Below are 7,699 nucleotides of genomic sequence, written 5' to 3' on the forward strand. Positions count from 1 at the left end.
GGGCCCCGGCACTTGCCCAGATATGCCCAGTGCTGGCGCTGGCCCCGGGTGGTGGGATAAGATTAAAGGAGTTTTCCCACAAAATAAAGTGAGGCTCTATCCACAGGATAGGGCCTAACTTGCTGATCAGTGGGGGTCTTAGTGCTGAGACCCCCACAGATTGTGAAAACGAGGGGTCGGGTCTGATTAGGTCACTCCGTCAGACTAATGGAGCAGACGGCAGTGCATGACCATGTTCTGCTCCATTAATCTCTATGAAGTGACGGAAATTTCCGAGCACTGTTCTCACCGATCTCCGGCAGCTCCGTAGAGATTAATGGAGCAGAACGGTCATGTGCGACCGTCTGATCCATTGGTCTGACGGAGAGGCGAGCGGCTCATTCGACCCATCGTTTTTGCGATCTATGGGGGTCTCAGCACTGAGAACCCCAGTGATCAACAAGTTACACCCCATCCCGTGGATAGGGCCTAACTTTAGTTTGTGGGAAAACCCCTTTAAAGATATTTTAGGTTTCAAAGATTATTGTAAAAGTCTGCCAGACACAGATGTTACATTACAACTGTTATATACTCTGTCTATATTTGTTTTATTTATCCAATATAGCATAAATTAATTTTTTTTTTAAATTAATGAATGAAAAAAATATATGTCCAAATCCTAGTATTTACAGCATTTCAACACCCATAAAAAAGTGAAAAAGTGATTGAAAGATCATTCCAAAATTTTAAGAATATAAACTACAGCTCCTCTCACAACAATAAATCCCCGTACTCAGCTACATGGAGGTTTTACTGACACAGGAAAAGATTATTTAATTTTTAAAGACATTAGAATCATCTTAAGAAAATCTATATAAATGTGGTATCTCTGTGGTCGTACTGACCTAAAGAATAAAGGGGAGTAGTCACCCTGGCTATGTAAAAAATCTTTATCTAGGGCTTAAACCGCCCTGCAGTTGTAAGATGACTTTCGAGTTAACCCTTTCTAGACAGGTACCGGGTTGAGAGCACACACAAAGACACACCAGTCTCTTAGAAAACTTACAATCACAAACTTTATCAACGTGCAGCCACATATATAAAACACAGAAAATCAGCTTCATAGGGGCGTGAAAAGGTGACAGAATACTGCAATGCTATTGGCCATAATGAATATACCAGAACATCCCCTTTAAGACATTCTTCCAAAATGTTGATGAACTATGCACCGTTTTTTCCAGAGGCCTCGTTCTCATATAGACAGAATGGGGCAAATTTACTTACCTGGTCCTGTCGCAACCCCCGATTCGGACGGTCCGACGAAGATGAAGTCTAGCGGGATTCACGAAGCTCGTGTGCCCGAGTTCCTGCATCCGTCACAAGGACCCTTAGTAAATTGTCCTTGTGTTAGCTTTGTATGAGTCAAAACATGGTCTTTACGCAGAGAAGCTGCAGAAAAGATAAGGTAGCAATAGCGAAGACACAGTAATTTCTATACAGTTTACACAAAATGAAGTTTGAATCATGACTGGACAGTGGTCAGCATAACCCCCGGTTAAGACTAAAATGGCTTCCACTTGGTCCAAAATGGCGCCTGTAGAGAAATATATCTCTCACAGCTGCACAGTGAAAGTTGCATTAAACAGAGTCCACAAGTAGTGATGAGCGGACCTGAATACAATGTTCAGGTCCATACCAAACATTTCAGGTTCGGGTCCGTGAACCAGGACTTTTGCCAGAAGTTCTAATTTGGTATTCGTGCTCACCCATGCCGATAACATCTGCATTTGTTGTTGGCATCAATTTCAGGTGTATACCCTCTGTATGCTGCCGGCAAAGGCGCCTGTGTAATTTAAATAGAGAGTACCACCATTTTCCCTAGGATCGTGGCTCCCCATGATGTCATCGGGGAGCGTCGATCCTGGCTAGAATGCAAGCTTGGGTGGGGCATTTAGAGGGTTAACGCCTGGGAATGATCGTGGGTGTTAACTAGTAATGGACCCACCACCGGCACTTAAATTCGGTACCATAACTTGACCCCGCACCCAAACGCATTTTAAAATTTTGGGGTTGAGAGCAGGTATGCCAGTGTTTTAAGCTACAAGAAGCGCAGATAAGCATGAAATGGCTGTTGTTCAAGGTGGTTCTTATCCTCCAGCTCCATTACCCTGTGGCTGCCTGTAGATGTTCTAGAGAAGACATACAATAAAGACTGGATTGCTTTAATGGTGAGTGCTGATGTTTTTTTCTACCATTTTACAATAGCACAGACTAAATCCTATGATTAACGCAGTTGTGCACCTTCATGGACTCTTTCAAAAAATATGGGTCTATGAGTCCCAGGAAAAGGTAATGTGGGAGTGACCCTATATTATATGCTTTAACAAGGCATTAAATTTCACTATAATTTCCACTGCCCTAAAAAGGGCAATTATTTAAACTTTCTAGCTGTATATAGTTGCCTCCTCTCCCTACCTTGCTGCCCTGAAAAGGGCAATTATTAAATGTTATTATTAAAATAAATGTCAGAGGGTCGACACTAGCTGGTTGGTTGAGACAATAGATGAGGATGTGAAGGAGGAGATAAGAACTCTTGGACTGATTTTAAAGGGTTCCCATGGGAGTACATTTTGTAGCACAATTATAAAAGTTCTAGCTATTTTGTATGGCCTTTGTTCTTTTATACTTTACTCCTTGGCTGCAGTTTAGAAAGTTAATATCTGTAATGACGTCTTCATATATCCCAAGCTGCGGCACAGAAGGATATATCATCTGGGAAATCACTGCAGATAGATTCATGGTTCCTGACAACTAGTAAACAACAGGGTGATAATACAAGGATGACGGGAAACACATAGGGGAATAAAAAAGAGATATATAGCTTATGCCACATACATCCAATGGACAGACCCTGCACGGACTGCGGCTGAGACCATACACCACTCATGTAAGTATTATTCTCCATACCTACCATATATCACATCCTATACATTTCATGCCTGATGATAGTTTACACTAATAACCAGACAACCTTAAGGAATTTATCCTCCTGGAGGTTTCACATGATACTGGAAGAGGGATGCTAAGGTTTAAGGGGTTTTACGGACAGTCATTCCTGAGATATGAAGCTCGACGTACCGGCCACAAGACCAGAAATTACGTGAACAGGTCAACTGCTTATGCATTTTACATTGGCCCAGTATTTATTTTGACCTGTGATTGGTGGGGGTCAGACTTCTGCAAAGATCTGGACCATGCTTCTAGGCACCCATTGGCTACTAAACCAGCTTATTGGAACGGTTTACAGAAGCCGGACCCCCACTAATCACAAAATGATACTTATCCAATGGACATTGACTTGATGTTTGTGAGTTTACTGGTTAAGGACTCTTGGAAGATTTGGACACGTAAAGCTGAATTTTTAGTGGTCTTCCAGTAGGGACAAAGTGATGGTCAAGGGACCAGGTGCTACTGTTCCCAGTCGCCCCTAAGTTATATAACATGGAGTTGCATGAGCACATTACACAGTTCTGTAGAGTTCCTCTGTAGGCCATCATGATCTATAGGCTGTTAATACCCATGGACTTTTTTCAAGGTGCCCACTTCATGAATATTTACACACATTAGGCTACCTAATTTTTGGTAGCCTAGGTTTTGAAATAGGCACCCGAGTATCTTTGAGCACCAAATCTCCCCAATCATCTCTCACCACACCCAGGCTATCTCACTCCAGGCAGTTTCACAGAAAGCATTCAACATGTGCATTGTAACAGGGGTTAAACAATTTCTAATAGGTCCATCTCTAAATGGATCTAAAGGGTTTAGTACCTCACATTTTCCTATTTAGTCACATCTGGTAAGTGAAGATGGTGATGACCTCACCTCAGGTTTACTCTATACTCTTACATGCAATCCAACAGTAGGGTGGCTGCCATACCAGGGCCCTGACTCTCAGTTTACAGCTGCACTATCCTTGCCACAAGTCTAGTCCAGGTCTTCAGGGCAGATGGTTTCCAATGTAGCTATTCCTCTTGCCTACTAAACCAGATATCCTCCAGTTCCCAAATAGGACCTAACCAAAGTTTTAGCTAGGTTAGAATGTGGTACAATTGTCACCCAACACTAACCCCTTATATTGGCCTCATGATTTTTATGGCCACATCAGATTCCCCAGAGCTAACTACCAACTCTCCCCCTACGGACTGTGACCAAGACCAAAGATTAATAGGCCCAACATCTACAAGGCACTAACCTATCAGCTCCCAGTTATCATCCAGCTTGTCAACCTCAGCCTCACTCTTTCATCAGCTTTGCATTGGAATCCTGAATAACCTCCTGGCAGCCAGGGCAAAGGGTTACAGAAGTTGACTTCTGCCTCCCCCATTGCGATGGTTTCCAGGTCTTATTTATGTAGAATACAGAATTATATATCTGGAGTGGTATTCTAATTGGGCACTGCTTCCATGTCATCCACTAAAAGTGATGTGGATGTGGTGCCCAAGTAAGATACAACTCCAGATATTCAATTTAATTAGCAACTCGATTGCAGAGCCTAGACGTTGATTAGGGTTAGCCCTTTCTCTCATGTAGTCTCTGTACTGCTATACTCTGCTCTCATTCAACTTGCAATGCTCTGCAAGGTCACTGTGTTGACCGAAACCTCACATAATTTTCTGTGTACAATTTTCAAATAAAATTATCATCACATTGCATTGAACCTGGGTGCCGAGTTTCTCATTAAATTGTCTCCAGGTCTTAAGACCCACAGAAATCCCAGACACTGAGGCCACTGATTGGTGAGGTCAAAAGTGTCATGGGTCGGAAGACTGCTTCAATGCTAGAACTTGGAGCTGAAGCAGGCAAAGTCATTTTTTATTTTCTCTTACACTTGTGTAGTATTTTTTCCAGGATTCCTAGAGAAACAACCTTTTAAGTACTGGGTCTAGTTGTGCTTTAATGATGGAGCATATTTTTTTATATTACTCTTTTCCATCTCTCTGCATATATTGCTGGGAAATGGCTCATTATTTGTGGGATGAGTTGTATTCTTATTGACATTATTGTTGGATGTACTATTATTGGACTAATTAGAACTTAGAATTTAGAACTTTCATTTTTATTTTCAGATTTAGATTAATTTTGAACACAAGAAATGGTAAATTCAACTGAGATCAATTCTAATGTGACAACCCAAGTGAACAAGGCATCTGAGATTGTGAAGACCGCTACGTCCATCACCATGGTCCTCTTCTTTGCAATATTCATGTACTTCATCGTCATCATACTGAACGTTTTCTTCACCAACCGCCAGGTGCGGGAGACCACACGTTACATCTTATTCATTCACATGCTTCTCAATGACCTGTTCTACCTGATCCTCTCATTTTATCTCTTCTTATTTGCCATCTACTTCATCACCATGCCTGTGCCCATATGTTTAATCCTCATCAGTTTTTCCTCAAGTTCCTTCTGTATAACTCCTTACAACCTGGCAGTCATGTCCTTGGAGCGCTGCGCGGCCATCTGCCACCCATTAAGACATGTGGAGGTATGGAGTGCTCGGAGAGCCACCCTCTTCATTGCTTGCATGTGGACAGTAGGGATGATACCCCAATTTGCCAATATTATTGCCTATTCTTCTTCAGTAGATGTAAAAGTTTTCAGTCTTAATGTAATTTGTGCATGGAGGTCGTTGGCGGTGCATGAATCCCAGGAGATCCTAAGAACAGTCAATAGTATTCTCAGCTTCTCCGTGGTGGGATTGATCATTGCCTACACATATATTAGGGTCATGCTTGTCGCCCGGAGGATGGACGCTAATAAATTTGCCTCCAAGGCTGCTAGGACTGTCCTGCTCCATGCATTTCAGCTTCTGCTCTCCACTTTGTCTTTCACTACATCATTTATCGAAACGTATTTCACATCGAGCTTTCGATACATGGCCATAGTTAACTTCTTCCTGCTGATGTCTCTTCCCAGATTCCTCAGTCCTGTGATCTATGGCGCTAGAGATGAAGTTTTTGGGAAATCTATAAGAAGGATTTGCTCAACTGTGAGGATCCGCAATGTGGGCCAATGAGGTCTTCCATCTAGATAACGATCAAGTCATTTACCCTATATGTACATTATGCATTAAAACAAAACTTTATTAAGATTTCTGTAGTCCTAATTTAAGTATGGACCCCATCCAGAGAATTATTAAGAAAATACAAATCATTGGGCTTAGGCGATTCTTCTGCTGGGCTTTGGGATCGGCCCTCACCTCTGCAACAGCAGGTACACATGCAGGACTTTCTTCATTTGCTTATTGTCTGGAGATCTTTCCATAGATCAATTCTAATGTGACAACCCAAGTGAACAAGGCATCTGAGATTGTGAAGACCGCTACGTCCATCACCATGGTCCTCTTCTTTGCAATATTCATGTACTTCATCGTCATCATACTGAACGTTTTCTTCACCAACCGCCAGGTGCGGGAGACCACACGTTACATCTTATTCATTCACATGCTTCTCAATGACCTGTTCTACCTGATCCTCTCATTTTATCTCTTCTTATTTGCCATCTACTTCATCACCATGCCTGTGCCCATATGTTTAATCCTCATCAGTTTTTCCTCAAGTTCCTTCTGTATAACTCCTTACAACCTGGCAGTCATGTCCTTGGAGCGCTGCGCGGCCATCTGCCACCCATTAAGACATGTGGAGGTATGGAGTGCTCGGAGAGCCACCCTCTTCATTGCTTGCATGTGGACAGTAGGGATGATACCCCAATTTGCCAATATTATTGCCTATTCTTCTTCAGTAGATGTAAAAGTTTTCAGTCTTAATGTAATTTGTGCATGGAGGTCGTTGGCGGTGCATGAATCCCAGGAGATCCTAAGAACAGTCAATAGTATTCTCAGCTTCTCCGTGGTGGGATTGATCATTGCCTACACATATATTAGGGTCATGCTTGTCGCCCGGAGGATGGACGCTAATAAATTTGCCTCCAAGGCTGCTAGGACTGTCCTGCTCCATGCATTTCAGCTTCTGCTCTCCACTTTGTCTTTCACTACATCATTTATCGAAACGTATTTCACATCGAGCTTTCGATACATGGCCATAGTTAACTTCTTCCTGCTGATGTCTCTTCCCAGATTCCTCAGTCCTGTGATCTATGGCGCTAGAGATGAAGTTTTTGGGAAATCTATAAGAAGGATTTGCTCAACTGTGAGGATCCGCAATGTGGGCCAATGAGGTCTTCCATCTAGATAACGATCAAGTCATTTACCCTATATGTACATTATGCATTAAAACAAAACTTTATTAAGATTTCTGTAGTCCTAATTTAAGTATGGACCCCATCCAGAGAATTATTAAGAAAATACAAATCATTGGGCTTAGGCGATTCTTCTGCTGGGCTTTGGGATCGGCCCTCACCTCTGCAACAGCAGGTACACATGCAGGACTTTCTTCATTTGCTTATTGTCTGGAGATCTTTCCATAGTCACGTACAGTATAATGGATAATCTAAATAACACACATTTGTGTGGAAAAACTATTTACTAGCTAAATACTCACAACCAAGACGAAAATGTATGTTTTTTACAGCTGTTTTTTTATGGATGAGTGGCATCCAAGTGACATCCCTTATAGATGTAGCAAAGCTTATCTTAACTAATACCACCACAAACAATATGCCACAAATAAACACTTTCCTCATATAAAGAAAAATAAAA

At 42.0% G+C, this 7,699-nt stretch overlaps 1 long non-coding RNA gene across 1 annotated transcript; it reads left to right on the forward strand.

Annotated features, from left to right (window-relative positions):
* The first annotated feature begins 5,183 nt into the window (after positions 1-5,183).
* On the forward strand, positions 5,184-7,441 carry LOC140116427 (uncharacterized). Its single transcript, XR_011852746.1, has 3 exons — positions 5,184-5,290; positions 5,959-6,449; positions 7,118-7,441. It is a non-coding gene; the product is annotated as an uncharacterized lncRNA (long non-coding RNA).
* The last annotated feature ends 258 nt before the right edge of the window (positions 7,442-7,699 follow it).

Source organism: Engystomops pustulosus, chromosome 2 (genome assembly GCF_040894005.1).
Source record: "Engystomops pustulosus chromosome 2, aEngPut4.maternal, whole genome shotgun sequence".
In the NCBI taxonomy this organism is placed as follows: Eukaryota; Metazoa; Chordata; class Amphibia; order Anura; family Leptodactylidae; genus Engystomops; species Engystomops pustulosus.